Source organism: Oculina patagonica, chromosome 3, assembly GCF_052425735.1.
Source record: "Oculina patagonica isolate OP01 chromosome 3, crgOcupat, whole genome shotgun sequence".
NCBI lineage: Eukaryota > Metazoa > Cnidaria > Anthozoa > Scleractinia > Oculinidae > Oculina > Oculina patagonica.
The window spans coordinates 20,306,694-20,324,790 of record NC_135760.1 but is presented as its reverse complement, the minus strand read 5'-3'; the positions used below and the strand labels follow the sequence as shown (position 1 = coordinate 20,324,790).

The following is an 18,097-nucleotide window of genomic DNA, read 5'->3' as shown; positions in this document are numbered from 1 at the left end:
GATCTACATAAATGATATATAATATAAAACAATTGAACGACAGCACAACAAAAGGCGCAATTCTGTTGCTTCGTATCTTTCTGGAAATTTTAACCTAATTATGCACTCTTGATGATTCATATCTTGAAAGCAGTTTCTGCATTTTTTAACTATCTGGGTTTTGTGTGTTAACTTCATTTATTTGTCAATTGCTAAACCGTAGTAGAAACAAGAAAATGACAAAATTGAAATGAATTGACCTGAACTACGTAAAAAAATATATACATCGAGAAATAATCATTACACTTAACGACAGCACCACAAAAGGTACAATTCTGTTGCTTCGGATCGTTCTGGGAATTTTAACCTAATTCAGAGTCTCTTCAATTCATATCCATACAATTTTGAGTTAGGCTGCTTGAAAACAGTTTCTGGAATTTTTAACAAACTGGATTGTTTCCTAACTCTCTGAAATTGAAATATATCACCCAATATAATAAGGCAACTTAAGCTCACACGTGAGCTGACCTGCATTACGCAAACGTGTATCGAGAAGCTAAAGGTTAACTATCCAAATGGTTAAAGTCGTAATGCAATCAACTTCCTCCTAAGAAAGTTCTGTTATATCAATCACCCTAAGCCCGCTTACTTGGCTACAAAGTAAATGAACTATTTTTTTAACAGCTGTTAGCACAACAAAGGTAACAATTGGGTTTGAGAACACTCAACAGTCACTCTTATGCTCAAGATTGCTGTCACGTCACAGGTTTCACTGTTACGCCAGTCTACTCCACTTTAAAGAAACTCTGACGACAAATTGGGGCGCTTGTCGACATTCTTTTTGAAAACTGAAACAGAAACAAAGTAATACTTATAAATAGTAATCAGTTTTAAAGAAATGTAAATTTATCGTTTTTCGTTCCAGAGCCTCAGTTTGTGAGGGAATTAATTTAGTAAAAGTTGGGAACTTACAAGAAGTCAGAGGAACAGGGCTTACTTTAAATCTTAAAATTGGCTATAACCCAATTGTCGAGTCGTGTTACTAAAAACGAATTATTATTGAGAAAATAAACAAATAACATAAATCAGAATGCCTTCTTGCTCCTTTAAAATGTGTTTTTATAGTTTTGAACGTCTCGAAATTCACACGGCTTTAATGGGTGAGACAGGGTGGAAGACAGAAAACTATGATAGCTAGCAGACGCAATTTTGGTAAGTTGCTATTTTGCATAAAAGTTTGAATCTTTTCATATAAGGAAACAACAAATATGTATGTCTGAAAATAAACAAGCAGCACAATTGTTTAGAAAATTACAGTTTATCGTAAAGGTGAACAGAACGTTTTTACTTACTCATTCCGTCTGAGAAAAGTCCAGAGTGACGTCGTCACCAATCAGTACAAAAGGCGCCCAGTATCTTACATCACTGTACTTGTCTGATTCTCTGAGATGTTTCATGGCCTTGTTCAGAGACTCGCTGGCACTTCTTCCTTCCACAAGGTGATGGTAGAAAATTTTCATAAACTCCAGCGTGGCCTCGTCATCGATCGCCCAGAGTGACACAAGAACAGAACGAGCACCAGCCCCCATGAAGGCACGTGCAATACCGACCACACCTTCAGCTTTGATCTCTCCTCGACCGCTGTGGCAGCAACTTAGGACTACTAAACGTGCTCGTAGTTTAACCCCAAGCACATCTGCCATTGACAAAATGTAATCTTCCTTCGTAGGGATCGAGGATGTTCGCTCTGTGTCTGGAGTTAGAGCAATTTCACCAGTTTCCATGCGACCATGTGCTGCAATGTGAACTAAAGCAACTGAACCGAGATCTTTTAACACCTCGCGTTTCGTTGCTTTCTTTCCAATCAGAGACGTCACGTTGAGAATTTTTCCGATCATTTCTACTTCATTTCTTGCGAACGGAAGAGGATCCAGGAATTTTTCACCCTTGCTGTTGGTTACTTCTTCTACCCATGGATCTCCCACAAGTAATGCACCACTCCTACTGTGGTAGTCGTCTGGGCAGTCTGCAATCAGTCTCAAACTTGTCAACGAAGGAATCAACCGGATTCTAAATGAGTCACACAGGTATTTGGAATCCGCATCCATCAATGCAGCATAAGGTGCTAGCCACAGTGGTCCATGTGGGACAATGATTAGCTCACCACTATTAATCAAGTCGGCAATAGGCTGAAACAAGATATTATACAAGGTGTCAAAGAACTCTCTTGTTGAACAAAAGGTTGACAGTTTTCTTCATCGGACTTCTCATCCGCTTTGTAACGATTTTCTCTTAAAGGATCCATAGAACGATTCTCGCATATAACCTGAGAACGAACGCCAATTTGTTTATAGGTAGTATGTATTAAGGACTGGCCAAAAGGGGTGGCATCATCCAAAAGAGAACAGGCCTCGCCAATGCTTTTCTGTCCGAAATGAACAGGTTCGCCTTTTGAGAAAACCCAGAGATTCATCGTAACACTGTTAAATGCCTGAAACACTGTACTTGATGGAATGGAGCGATTCAGTTGAAAATAATACTCGTCTTCTTCTTCCTGTGACATGGACTGAATTTCTCGAATGCCAAATTGGGATAACATAAGATCAGTAAGAGCTTGGGCTCGTCCTTTCTCAGCAGCACACAAAGCTTCAGCCACCTTGCCTTGCTTTAACAGTACTCTCCATAAACCAGTGTAGGCAGAGTTAACTTCATTTCTATAGCTAATTTTCCACTCATCTTTACTTTGAAGAAGGTTTCTCACATGGTTGAATAATCTTACGCTACGTTCATAATATTCTAAGGCTTTGGGTAAGAAACCTTGTGATTCAAACCAGTAACCGAGTTGATGATAGGATGCGGCTTCCACATTCTTGTTTCCTACTTCTTTGGCGATTTTAAGATTCCATTCGTAGTAGTCTTTGGCTTTTCTAAAATCGCCGAGAAATAGAGAAGCATCTCCAAGAGAGCTATAAGCACGTCCTTCGCCAGCCTTATCTCCTACTTCTTTGGCAATTTAAAGGTGTAATTGGAAGTAGTCAGTGGCTTTTCTAACATCACCGAGACGAAAAAAAGCATTTCCAAAATTACCATAAGTGATTCCTTCGCCAGCCTTGTCTCCTACTTCTTTTGCGATTTTAACAACCAATTCAAAGTAGTAAATAGCTTTTCTGCAATCACCGAGGCTTTTAAAGGCAACTCCCAGATTACCATAAGCAGCTCCTTCGCCAGCCTTATCTCCTACTTCTTTGGCAATTTTAACATCCAATTTGTGGTAGTCAATGGCTTCTCTGATAGCACCGAGACGTAGAAAAGCATTTCGAAGATTGCCATAAGCCCTTCCTTCGCCAGCTATGTCTCCAAATTCTTTTGCGATTTTCAGACGCAATTCAAAGTACTCAATGGCTTTTCTGAAATCACCGAGGCTACTAAAGGCATTTCCCAGATTACCATAATCAGCTCCTTCGCCAGCCTTGTCTCCCACTTTTTTGGCGATTTTAATATCTAATTCGTAGTAGTCAATGGCTTCTCTGATAGCACCGAGACGTAGAAAAGCATTTCCAAGATTGCCATAAGCCCTTCCTTCGCCAGCTATGTCTCCTACTGCTTTGGCGATTTTGAGATGCAATTTGGTGTAATCAATGGCTTTTCTAAAATCACCGAGACGATGGAAACAATTTCCAATATCGCCATAAGCAGTTCCTTCGCCAGCCTTGTCTCCTACTTCTTTTGCGATGTTAAGACACAATTCGTGGAAGTTTAAGGCTTTTCTGACATTACCGAGATCACTAAAAGCATTTCCCAGATTGCCATAAGCACGTCCTTCGAGATCCTTGTCTCCTACTTCTTTAGCGATTTTAAGACACAGTTTGAGGTAGTCAATGGCCTTTCTGAAATCACCGAGTTTACGAAAAGCATTTCCAAGATTGCCATAAGCACGGCCTTCGCAGGCCCTGTCTCCTATTTCATTAGCAACTTTAAGACTCAATTCGCAGAAGTCTATGGCGTATCTGAAATCACCGAGACAATAAAAAGCTTCTCCAATATTGCTATAGGCACTTCCTTCGCCAGCCTTGTCTCCTACAGTTTTGGCGATTTTAAGACACAATTCGTAGTAGTCTCTGGCTTTACTGAAATCGCCGAGACTTCCATTTCCACGATTGCCATATTAAGCGCTTTTAAGCGCTTTTAAGCGCTTCTCCATTCTTGTCACTCACGTTTTTGGCATTTGGACATTTTAAATCACCCACCTGAAAAAGAAAATAATGGCATGTTTTTACAAGAACGATCTGCTTCTGCTTTGCCATTTGCAGTTCTTTCGAACTGCATGTCATCTGCATTAATTATAAATGCAAGAGGTTATTATTATTATTAGTATTATTATTATTATTATTATTATTATTGTTATTGACCTGACAGATAAACAAATGATTTAAATGACTTAATTATATTTGATATTAGACAGCTTCGAAAACAATTTAAAAGTTGGTGTGGTTGTCGTTCTTTTAAATTAAAAAAGAAGTTCAAATGTAGTTCGAAATGCAGCGTGTTTAGAGTTATTATGCAAACAGGACTTATTATATTATGCATTTGTTATAGCTTGCCCCAGCATGCCTTGGGAGAAAAAGACGCGGCCTTTGCATGGCATACTATTGTCTCTATACTTTTACATTAATATATTAAATGTTAAAAATGCAATAAAAGATAACAATAGAAAGTAAAAAGCATAAAACGGTTTAGAGATTAGAGAGAAAAAGGACAAATTAAGAATCTGTATAGACCCATCAAATACGTGAAGCGCCTCCCCCCCAGAGTACATTTATGAACTGATTATTTAAAATTTGAATTTGTAAGACAATTTTAAACACGCATAAGCGCTGATCAATGTTCGTACTAAAATTTAGTTTCTGATCACAGCCACCCGATTTTAAGTAAAGGAAAGGCGAGGAATTGAATTTGTCTTACCATCTGTTGCATCTTTCAAGCGTGAACACGGATGCCTGTAATTAGAAACTGAATTTTAAATCGAACAGTGATCGGCCAGATCGGTGCTTACTTATTTTTGAAATTTAATAACGGATTCACATTTCAGAAAATCAATTCATTAATGTACTCTAGGGGGGGGGGGGGGGGTACGCTGCACTTGGCACGACTTTTACAAAGCAACAAGAGTCCCCATGTATTCATTTTCCCGCATTGAGGACATCTTGCCTCAACTAAACGGTGCGAAGTATTTTTCAGCTGCAGATGAGATGTTTTAATTTCACCAGCATACTTCTAGAACACAAATCAAACTTGGTCTGCCAGACCCCTCTATATTCCTTTTGGCAGTTACCAGTGTCTTTGACTGCCCAACGGAGTCTCAAGCGGACCCGAGGATTAAAAGGTATCTGCAACATTGCTTAAGATGGTCTTATTTATGGATGTGAAAAAACACAGAAGGAGACCGAGAAGGATCATGATGAGAATCTTTACAATTTACTGCTACGAATGCAATTAGTGAAACGTAAGCTGAACCCAACGAAGCAGAGGTTCAAAAACCAAAAGGCGATTTTTATGGGATTCCAACTCAGCCCTGCTAATAGATTTGGAACGTAACCTACCATATCAGTCCCCCCCCCCCCCCCCCATATGAGGCCCCGACATACAATACCAGGCCCCGACCTACAATACGAGGCCCTGACCTATCATATCAGGCCCCGACCTACTATATCAGGACCCTGTCACATGAGGCAAACTATCACTTTGCATACTTACGCACTGAACAGTTTTATGTATTATTTGTTATCTAGTAGTCGGAAAAAGGTTTTCTGACACGTCATTCACGTTAAACTTACTCCTGAGTCTATAAATTCCGGCGAATAAGAACTAGTTGAGAGAGTCACGCAACGCGTTTTTTAAAATCGGATCCCTGCAGTAGTGTTTACCCGTTAACAATACCCGGGGGGGTACTCGGGATTTCAAGTGACAGGCATGATCGAAGGATTTTTTGGGTTTGTTAGCCCAGCTCCACTCATGGTCGAAGCAATCTCAAGAGTGCCCAAACCTGCAGACCTACATGTTGTTTAGCGTATGCCTAATTTCCTGCAAGATTCTGTCCAAAATTAAGTGATATGTTCAAGCCTTTGGTTACGAGAATTGCTCATTCCCCTGCCCTTGTTTTGCCCCTGTTTTGTGTTATTTCACAGTGTTTTTGCTCGTAACCCTTCAGGTGGATGCGTCTGGTGGATGCGTCTGCTTGTGGAGCGCTCTTGCAGAATAATCAACCAGTGGCATTTTACTCCTTGAACATAGATACGCTGCGATTTAAAATGAGTGTCTTGCTATATGCTTGGCGTTTGATAAATGGCCTTCTTTACAGTCTACTTTACGGACTTGCGAAAGTTAGTACATAAGGATAGCATTAGCCACTAGAAAGTATCTTCAAAAAACCTCTCAACAGCACCACTAAGACTACAAGCCATGCGCATGAGACTCGAACGATAGTCATTTGTACTAACGTATATGAAAAGAGCACAACAAGTAATAGGCGACACCCTATCCAGAGCTCCTCTCCCACAGATTTCCATAAGGGACCGGTCATCATATATGTAGAGGGGGGGGGAGGGAAAAAATAATGGAAAGATCAAAATTTCTGAAAGCTCCCCCCTTCTAGGCCATGTAAGTAGGAAGTGACCCCCCTTCTTTATTCAATATTTACGTGATGACCCCCCCCCCCCCCCTCACCTCATATCTCCCTTTATATGCCTTAAGTAATTATTAAATGCATGTTACATACAATCTTAACTGCACACTTGTTCTGATGCACAAAGGCTGGATCAACACTTAGTCAGCCAAGGCTTCTTCGCTATGGCTACTCTTCCAGCAATAGGGCAAATTTTGGATGAGTTATGTGTATAGTAAACATACCTCAATTATTAACTCCTTAACTTTGGAAAAGTGATAGTTTTTACAAATTATGCTCTCATGGTAAACACAAATGTAATAACCATGCAAAATATAATTCTTTTCCAATGATTTTCCTAAAGTTGCAAAAGAACTACTTTCTTGTTGTTATATCATGTTTTATTACTTCTTGGGCTATTGCAGTGATAATCAATTATGTAAAAACAAATTATTTCAGTCAAACCAGATATTAAAGCAGATAGGTCTGGATTCTTTATTCCCGGGGGGGGGGGGGGTTCTCGAAAAAGTTTTATACGGGGAGGCTCCGCCCCAAGTTCTAACCCCTTACCCTTTTATATACCATTTTTGACAGAAATTGTACCCCTTTCGTATACCTTTAACTGAAAAAAGGTACCCCTTTCATATACCTAAGAGACATGGCGTGGACTTAAAATAGGACGTTTTCTTGTCATTTTTATGTAGCGCTTAATAAATTATAATAATACAGCCATAAATTGCGTCTGTTCGAAATATTTTAATTAAAGGCCATTTTAAATAGCCAAATGACAGATTTCCATACCCTTTCATATACGTAAACTCGTGAAATCCCTACCCTTTTATATACCCGAAGCCTGAAAAAGGTACCCCTTTCGGGCGAGGCCTCCCCGTATAGGCCATTATTGGGAGTACCCCACTATTATGTACAACTTTTGTGATTTGTATTTTACAGAAATACTGTTTCCAATCTAAACTCCATTGTTATCTCCAATTTTAGTTAAATAAAGAGGGGGGGGGTTCTCGAAAAGTTTATACGGGGAGGCTCCGCCCCAAGTTCAACCCCTTACCCTTTTATATACCATTTTTGACAGAAATTGTACCCCTTTCGTATACCTTTAACTGAAAAAAGGTACCCCTTTCATATACCTAAGAGACATGGCGTGGACTTAAAATAGGACGTTTTCTTGTCATTTTTATGTAGCGCTTAATAAATTATAATAATACAGCCATAAATTGCGTCTGTTCGAAATATTTTAATTAAAGGCCATTTTAAATAGCCAAATGACAGATTTCCATACCCTTTCATATACGTAAACTCGTGAAATCCCTACCCTTTTATATACCTGAAGCCTGAAAAAGGTACCCCTTTCGGGCGAGGCCTCCCCGTATAGGCCATTATTGGGAGTACCCCCCGGGTCTTTATTTAACTAAAATTGGAGATAACAATGGAGTTTAGATTGGAAACAGTATTTCTGTAAAATACAAATCACAAAATTTGTACATAATAGTGGAGTTTAAACAAACGAAAACAATAGAAATAGCATAAAATTGTACAATTTAGCGTCACTGTTTCACTTATAGTGTTTGCACTCTTCTATTTAACTGTTTTACCCACCTCAAACTGCTGATCCCCCCTTAACTTCTTTATAAAACATTTTAGCCCCCCCCCTTTAGCCACTCTAAAATAGCCTTGACCCCCCCCCCTTCTTTTTCCCTTCCCCCCTCTTCATAAATAATGACCGGTCCCTAACATCTGTAAAACAGATATTTCAAGTGGAGTTAGAAGCAATGGCTTTGGAAAGTTCTGGTATCTCCAAGGGATCAAAAAAAGTTACAGGAGCAGTATGCTATGATCCAGAACTGCAAAAGGTATCTCTTCTCATAATGACTGGCTGGCCAAGTGCCAAAACAGGTGTGGGTCCATTGGTTTGACCTAATTTCAAATTCAAAGGTGAACTCTCGGTGTTAGACAGCATAGTGTATAAAGGCCAGCAAAGCAGTCATTCCGACCAGCCATGCTTGAGAAAGCCCACAGAACGCATTTTGGAGTAGGCTCATGCATTGGAAGAGCCAAGGTGTGCCTCTCCCGGCCATGAACGACTTTAGATATCAAGAACGAGTGCGTGTCATACCCAGTGCGCGCTAGTCGAGCCCCAAAAAAACCCATGCTTAGCCATGATACACTAGACAGCCCACGGGTGGTTAGCCAAGATATCCTCATGTGAGAAGGAAAGTGGCATCTGGTCACGATCTGCCATTAAAGTGATTGAGTCGAAATCGATGTACTGCCCAACACACTCATTGCAACAGTAGTGCAGCTGACCAAACCGCACTTTGCGAGGGTCGGTATATCTGAGCGCCTAATCATAGACAATGGTCCGCAGTTTACCAGCACTGAGTACATGTGGTTTGCATCTGAATATAAGTTTGAACATGTAACCTCATCCCCATTCCGGACACAAGGAAAAGGCAGAGCCAAAGCGGCTGTGAAGATTGTCAAGGGGATGTATCAAAAGAAGAACAGGGTAAAAGGATATCCATTTAATACTTCTGGACTACAAAAATACCCCTCAACGGGTACAGGAACACTCGCCAGCTTAATTGTTCCTATTCCGACGAACAAGGGTCATTTTTCCAATCACACCGACGTTTCTGGAGCCTGAAGTCGCACATGCATCCTGTTGCAGTCAAAACCGAAATAGGTGCACGTTAAACCAGAGCAAAACAATATTATTACAGAAATCTGGGAGAAAAGGCATAAGAAGAAGTTCTACCTGGCTAGTTGGCATATGCCAAACCCAATCCTAAGCATGAGCATTCTGCCTGGCCTCATGGCCTCAACGTGTAAAAAAGTGTCCTCACATACACTGTTGTCACTCCTTATAGCGGAGAGATGCGCAGAAATAGAACGCAGATCAGTTTGGCCGCAGCCCCACCACCTCATGCAACGACCTATATGTTCCAGCAACCAAGTGACAAGACACAATTTTCTGACCCCTGTAAGGACGACCAACCATAAGCACAACCACTGTCCACCATATGTGGGTCGTTCACTCCTTCTCGGAAGCAGTTGCAATCATCACAACAGTTCAGCAAACATCCTCGTCAGAATTTTTTTTTTTTTAAAAAAAAAAAAAAAAAAAAAAAAAAAAAAAAAAAAAAAAAAAAAAAAAAAAAAAAAAAAAAAAAAAATGAGTTAAATTTAAAAATCAAAAAAAAAAAATGCCAGGCGGAAACAAAAAGTTGCAAAAGTTGCGAGACAATCTATTTATGCCTACTCGTCAACACATAGTCCAGAACCAAATATCCAGAACCGGCATAGACTAGCGGCTGCACAAAACCACACAACAACAACAACAACAACAACAACAACAACAACAACAAAGGGCCTCTGACGAACGGACACTTCAGTTCGCGGAAAGGTCAGTCAACAGTGAAGCAGAGTGCACTATTACACCAGCCAACGAAGTGAGGACTCGCTTTGGCAGAGTCGTGAAAGCACAAGCCCGTCTGGATTTGTAAAAGCCATCGTGGGTTCGAATCCCGCTCGGGGCATTTGATTTTTTTCCGACATTTGTTCTGTTTAATATATATGCCCATAGGACACACAACTATTTTTATTGTTTCACGTTATATATATTCTTATTTTAACTATCACTTCTTTTGACTTGATAATGGCGTAGAGTAGCGCCGAAACGTCGTCTTCTTTTTTAAAGTTTTTAAAGTTTTAAAATGAATTTTAACAACATTTTAGCGTTTAATTTCATTATAAAATCGTTTTCTAAATCTCTGCTCTTACGATTATTATTATTATTATTATTATTGTTTCATTTTTTATTATTTTATATTTTTGTTAAAAGGGAGGGTGTTAAATCATACATTTGTCATATGTTAGTACAGGACGGTATTTTGAACGAGCGCATTTGTTGTCTTTGTAGAATCGTGTTAATTTCAGGTTTACTTTATCGTGTTTTCGTTGTTACTCTTTTTATAACAGTGTCTTTCACAGTAAACATTTTTTAAACTCGGCAATCCGTAATCCAGGTTATCGCACCGACTAACGATGCTGCTGAGAAAGGCAAGCAAAATAAACAATCTGACAAAAACTTCAAAACTTTTCCCACACAAAAACATCCAGTTGAAATGCTTGCAAAAATGCATTGAACATGACAAGGGTTTTGTTAGAGCGCCTGTGACTTTTCCTTTGTTGGATCATAGTCCGATTACCGACAAGAGTTTCTAATGGTTGAGCCCTGTTTACAGCTACCAACGTATGTAAAAAAACTAGTAAAACTGCGATCAGAAACTCCAGCAACCTTACCGTGCCTTTCTCAGCATGACTTTCCAAATTCTTTTCTGTGTTATCTCTGTCGGGTTTCTGCTGCTTGTTTTGTTCTTTAACAGACCTGATCCTTAACTCCAATAACTTCTTGTTATTCCTGTCAATCTTTATTTGAGTTCAGAAATGTAACCGCAATTGGGATGTAATTTTCACAAGTGGACAAAGAAGTCTATAGATCTTCTTCAACAATTGCAAAGTCACGCAACTGACCTTTGCCACGCATATAATACAACGAACGAAGTTTTTTTTTTAACCGATCAAGCTCCTTCAGTGAACCAGGTTTGCACTTGGCTGCTGTAGTCCTGGTTACGTTCATAATGATCAATTTAAAAACTGCATTCTTAATAAAAGATACTCTATTTTGTTTTACGAAAAAAGGAACAAGTCATGCACGCAAGGAAATCTAATCAATAAGCAGTGAATAAGCGCACCTTTAGTATTTCACTTGGCCGTTGCTTACTGACGGTAGATATAAGGTTTATAACCAAAGGTGATGGTAATCGACTGTGCAAATTGAATCATAGGCATAAATAATTTGCTTGTAAAGGATACTGCTAACCCTTTATCACACCATGTAATAACTTCTTCGAAACGATTTAGCTTCATACTGGCACTCGCTCCTATGTAAATAAATAAATAAATAAATAAAACGAATGGTCACTGACTAACTCAACCTCTTTAAATATCACCATATGATCATGATAGGGGGGTGAATAGGGGTACGGAAATCCGCCGATCCGTGCTATTTTTCAGTAAATTCGTAAATCCGACACTATTTTCGTTCAAATCCGAATCCGCATTACTTGAAATATTTGTGTGGTATAGTTTCACTGCGACGGACAGTAAATGCTGTTTTTTGACTTTTTTATGCCAATTGTTTTAAAAAAGTTTCGTTACAGACAAAGACCGACCAAAGTGATCCATACTTCGTTTAGTATTCACGATCCAAACTTCCTGACATGAAGAGGCCGGAATCCAGGCCAAAATTCTCAGCTAATCCGCGATTCGCTGTATTTTGGAAATCTGCGAATCCGTTCAATGTAGCTAGGTATCGCAAAAATCCACAATCCGTCCGCTTTTTAAAGCCAAATCTGTCGATCCACCCCAGGCCATACAAAAAGGACGCAGATTTATGACGATGCTAATTTCTCAATATTATGTTGTATTTTATCACATAGTTCAAGTAAAAAGTTTTGCAGCAGTTTTTAAGGCTGCGATGTACTGCTCGAATTGATATCACAAACCGTAATGAACCTTTTTGTATTTTAACTATTGAATTTAATACACAATATGTGTATACACAATACACAGTCTCTGAGCAATCGTTGTATAAGTCAAAATATAAGCAATTTAGTCAATGTTCCTGGCAAATGGATGGAGAAAAAATATTAAAATAAACCGCTGGAGATTATGGCTTACCTCTCTCAATTGCCTTAAGGAAAGTTGGTTGTAAGTCAGTGGCAGCCCTCGCATCACTTAGTGAATTTTCATAATTCCCTAGCAAAGATATAACATATAACCATAAAGTAAAACTAATTATTAAATATAACTTTACGATTCCGCTGTCGTTATTTTAATTATACATTCTCAGCTGCTCCAAACATTATATATTAGTTTAACTGTATATGTAGCCTCCTTACCGATTTCCATAAATAACTTTCACATTGTAATGAATTGTTTTAGTAGTACATCAAGACAATGCCCTTAGTTCATTTGTTTTCTTAACCTGTCTGCTTAACAATATATTTACATTGTTTGGCGATAATAGGTGTTTACAATTGTTCAATTGTTTATGCTTCTATGGACGAGATCAAAGGCACTAATCTTGACTGATATCTTGACTGTTGTCTTGACTGGTCGCGAGTTCATGTCTTGTAAAAAATATCGATATGTACCTTGTATTGCAAGTAAAAAAAATTGCAGCATCTTACAAAATGATCTTCTCGTAGTCACAACGGGAAATGCATGGGTGAAAAAGAATTGCATCCTATTGATTTTTCCATTTTAAACATTTGAGTGGGAAGGGGAGTTCTCAACCTGCACGAACCGGTTTTTGTCCAACATCTCAACATTGTTCTTTGTTGCCGCTGTGAATATTTTTTTTTCGCGCAAGTTTTCCCGTCCACAGTTTTTTGTAATTCCCCAATTCCCTGTTAAAACTTTTTAATTGGTCCTTCCCTAACAGAGCGAACATAGGCATTGCAGATTATGAAGTTAAGAAAACACAACACTAATAGGTGCAGGAAGGGAAGGATCAAGGAAGCTCTCTTACTACTCTTACCCAAATGCAAATATGCTATGGCCCTGTTGCTGTACAGTTTGGCATTCAGTTCGTCATCCTTGCAGTTCACTTTTATTCCTTCCGTGTAGAAGTGAATGGCATTTCTTAAATTCTTTTTGCTGTACTCGTAATTTCCTTTATTCTTGCAGACCTCTGCTTTTTCTAAACAAAAAAATGTTATATAAATATATGTTGGAACATATGACTTATTTTATTTTTTTTTCCACATATTTTCCTCCCCCTCCCCCCCCCCCCCCCCCCCCCCCCCCCCCCCCCCCCCCCCCCCCCCTCACCCCCGCGTCAGGGTCGTCGCATCAACTTATTTATTTATAACAATATATGATCCACTTAGCTTCCCACCGCATTTTATTAGTTCCTTTATTCAGAAGTTCAAAGCCGAACAAAAATCTATCGTCATCATCACCATATCATCATCGTATTATAAGTAGTTTTTTTAAAAATTTCTTCTGACCATGCGGAAAAAAGGTGGTTGAAGGCCAAGATTTGGGTAAATAAATCTACTTGTTAGTGGGTAGTATTCACGGTTGCAAGAATTTTTACTCGTCATTTGTACTTTGCCTGGCCATACAGGCTCGCCTAAACCCTATAGCAAAACTATACCCTAAATTGTCAAATAAAATAAATTCACATTTCTGTATAGAGCGGTTTTCACTTGAGTGTCGAAAGTAATTTGCGTTTGCTTTGGTTTAGCATTACTACGCTTAGTGATTGGTTTAAAAATCTCGCGCCACTTTCTCAGCCAATCAGAACTAAAACCAAAACCAATCCTGTCTCGCTCGCGCACGTTTTCCCGCGCTTCGTGCCTGATACTTGTATTTGCTTCAAATTTTCATTGGTTCACTGGATTGTCTGTGTCCTTTATGATTGGCCAGAGTAATTACTTTGGTTTTGGTTTTACGACACTCAATTGAAAACTGCTCTAATTATTTTGCCTATGAGTTTGTTCTCATTTACCTTTAAGCTGTCATCATCGTAATCCATTGCTTTATCAGCAGACGCAGTGTCTTCGTTTTCATTCACAGCATTGTTTTGTGCTGTTTCAAGGAAGTCTTTCGTGTCTTCATCCTATTAGATAAAAGGTCCCCTAAAATATTTATAATTATATCATGGTTGTTTAACGCATTTTTTTAATCTCAGTAAAACTGTCATTAGTTCAAAATTCCGGATGTACCGTTATCAAGCATGAACAATTTGTTAATTTGTAGCGAAGCTCTTCAGAGAACTGGTTGTGAATCTAGTCACACCATATGACTTGTTAGGATTATTTACTAAAAGCAAGATAGGATTTTTCAGGGGACAGAGGAAATACCTCATTATGCATTGCTCTGTTTGTCCAAATGACGTTACCTTTGTATTCAGGCTACAGTATGGCCGATTTAAACTTACCTTGCATTTCAAAGTTTGAGTTACTGGCACTTTCGTTAGCTCTTTGACGGCGCTGGCCCTTAATCCTAACAAGGTCTTGTTATTTTTGTCAATCTTCTTCGAGTTAAGATTTAATAGTAACTTTAAAGATACGTTGTCATGGGTTTTCCCTGTAAGGTTTACGTCACGCACAAAATTGCGTTAATGTGCTCATAAACTCCAGAATACTATTTATGGCTAATACAATTACCAGATCGGATGTTGGCCATCAAAGGTTGTCAAATAAGAAAAAGGTCAATTGTCATATCAAGCACAGACGGGGGGAGGGAGGTAGTGGGGGAGCAACTTTCCATACATTCTCTTATATGAAATATGAGCGATGTGCTCGCAACTTGCAAAGCAATCATCGGGGCGGTAGTTAGCGGATGCTTCTAAGGTGCTCTCATTCTGAACTTGTCAAAACAATATCAACAACAAAAACAACATGGTGGCTAGTAGGAGATTTTGGTTTCTTTTTTACAGCAGTAGAAGAAGTTTCCTAAGTTGTGCCTAGCAGCGAAAATGTCTCCGGGACGGTTCTTGTTTGTCGACATGCGGTGTTTGTTGTGAAATCGAACCATTACGAAAATGGTAATGAAAACGTGGCGATCGAATTTTCCCGTGCCGGTAAGAGCTATTGTTCTCGCTCGAGGTTGTTTGTTGACTTGGTAGTTCTTTGTTTCATGTCATTTGTGATCACCATGTACATTGAATATCGTGGTACAATCATTTACATTCTGGCGCTAAAAAGTAACGCGACATCAGCACGCTAACCACTAGACTATACTACCACGTCTCCCACGACGTTGTTAGGCAATAACCCAGCCAGAGTTTACCATATGTTATGTCTTATTCAAGCAGACGTACTTCTGACTTTTGGCCGAGGTTGATGAAATATCTTCAAAGGATACTGCTAACCCCTTATCACACCACGTGATGGCTTCTTCAAACTGATTCAGCTCAACACACGCACTGGCCCCTGGAAACAGCAATATAAAAAATTATGTATTCTAAAATTGTTATTTGTTGAGATTGGACATCACAACACAGTGCAAAAAATTGAAGGATTCCATAAAAGTAAACTAATAAATACCGACACTAATAAATAACTACCTCAGTGTAACAAAAGCCGGAATGTTACATACAGTGAACAAATACAAGCGTCTAGTACTGGCCTACAGCCCGGAAACCAATAAATCATTTGTCAGCGTCAAGCCAAACTGTTATGGAAGTCTAAAATGCTTTCCTGTTCGTGTTTTTATAACCAATTCTCCGATGATCCAAAATCCTGAAATTCTGCGTTTATGAAAATAAATATTCCACAAAAACTTTTGAAAACTTCCCCAATTAAAAGATCAAATGTATTGCTTAACGTAATTCAACCATAACTGGTGAATATTTCGTATTCTCGATTTCTGATTGTGCAGCGATATATGAAATAGGGATTACCTCTAAACCCTTTGTGTTTGCAACTACACGGCCAAATACGCGAACAAACGTATCAAACGTTCACCTATCAAAAACGCCTGCATCACCAGCTATGAGATAAAACTGAACTGTAATGTACAGTATTTACGAAGCAAGGAATTCACAGATTACAAAAGGAAACGATGCACTCTAAAATGTCAATCAGATTTCATGTGAAGATAATTGCATAACATAAAAACAATTCTTACCTAGTTTGAAGTTTGCTATGGCCCTGTTACTGTACAGTTGGGCATTTAGTTCTTCATCTTTGCATTTCACTTTAATTCCTTCTGTGTAAAAGTGAATAGCGTTGATAAAACCTTTTCTTCTGTATTCCTCATTACCTTGATTTTTGAAAACCTCAGCTATTGCTAAAAACAAAAGACCTGTTTGTATATTTTGTCTCAATGACCATACCGTGTCTGAGTACATAGCGTTTAATTTGCTTTCCTTTCTTCGCTGAGCCGTAAAGTGAGTATGAATTGCGTATCTGATTAAGCCTGGTTTAGACTAGCGACGCAAGCAAAAGCGCAAGCACAAGCGCAAGGACAACAGGTCTTATTTCACCGTGAAAACGGCTTCAACGCAAGCAAAATCACAAGCGCATTGCATTTTGATGCTCGTGCTAGTGCTTGCGCAAGCACAAGCACAAGGATCAAAATTTGTCCTTTTTGCGTGATTGTGCTTGTGCTTGGGCTTGTGCTTGCGTCGCTAGTTAAAAACAAGGCTTTACCAAAAATTTCCCACCCCGGTTTTTTTGGCTTCGTCACGTGACATTTCAAGGCCAGCGGTGTGCGAGTAAAAATACTTTTGAATACTTGATTTATTATAATGCACAGCATGAAAACAAACACAGCATTTTTACTACGAGTAAAGGAAACGATGAAAAGAGGAAAACAAAGAAATGTTTGCCTTTTGAAGCATTACACTTTAGCATCATGTGCCCTGATAATACATTCCACATTTGCAAAATCAGCTTTTCGGTCATTTTATCTGGGTGTAAATTAGCTTTCAGCATTTGCCTCAAAATTGAAAAGATCGAATCCGATTAATGAATGCCGTATTTAGACTTCTTCGCCGCTGCTTGAAACAAACGGACGCCTAGCTGGCCAAGATTTCCCACCGAAAGCATAGCCAAAAATAACGCAATAGAGGTAAAATCGTATCCTTAAGATATTGTAACAGGGATAAAGGAGTAGAATTTACTATCAATGAACCTGGATCAAGTCATTTTCCCTCACCTCTTAAATTATCGGCATCAAAATCCAGTGTTTCTTCAGCCGGTAATGTGACGTCATTTTCACTTGCAACTTTGATTGTACTCCGCGCCATGAATACTGGGAGTTCGGAGATATTTTTAAATTACGGATCTTGTTAAGTACCTATAGATCAAGTAAAACAATTGAAGATAAATCTTTACATAAGCTTGGTATTAGCAATATATCGCACGCCAGAAAAATTGATCACAGTTCACTTCTACATAAAACTTACAAAATATATAATTTTCTGCATCATGGAAAATAGAGCGGAATCTTTCTGACTATTTATTTTTGCCCTGTATTTTTGTTGGTAAGACTGAATTGTTAAATAAGTGAACATAAGCTCAAAGCACTCTAAGGGACACTTCCTTTCTTTCCTATTGTCTTATTTGATATGAGACAAACATATGCCTTTTGCTTTGAATTTAACAAAATAGCAATTTATCCTATTTCTGTTTACCTAATTTTTTTTATTGTTTTTTATTTTATTTTTTAGTGCATCATTGATCAACTAAAAATGTGTAATTAAGCATATTTGAAGAGCGTTCGATTTGTTAGTGATGTGACACTTTTATGCATTTAATCCAAATACAGAGTATTCTAGGTAAGTTTCGCCTTCTTTTACTCTCGAATCTTTGGTCTTCTTTTTACGCGCTTATTCACACGATAAGATGGATTGGGATT

The 18,097-nt window shown here is 38.7% G+C and overlaps 1 long non-coding RNA gene and 1 pseudogene across 2 annotated transcripts in view; one reads left to right on the top strand and one right to left on the bottom strand.

Moving 5' to 3' along the window:
- LOC144645499 (uncharacterized) overlaps positions 1-18,097 on the top strand; it is a 62,233-nt gene that overhangs the window by 12,922 nt on the left and 31,214 nt on the right. The gene's annotated exons all lie outside the window — the stretch shown is intronic.
- LOC144645280 (uncharacterized) lies at positions 1,285-17,486 on the bottom strand (annotated as a pseudogene). The gene is made up of 6 exons (XR_013569256.1): positions 17,396-17,486; positions 16,364-16,525; positions 12,401-12,478; positions 11,534-11,601; positions 11,022-11,086; positions 1,285-4,181 (listed from the first exon to the last, which is right to left on the bottom strand). The product of XR_013569256.1 is annotated as an uncharacterized LOC144645280 (transcript).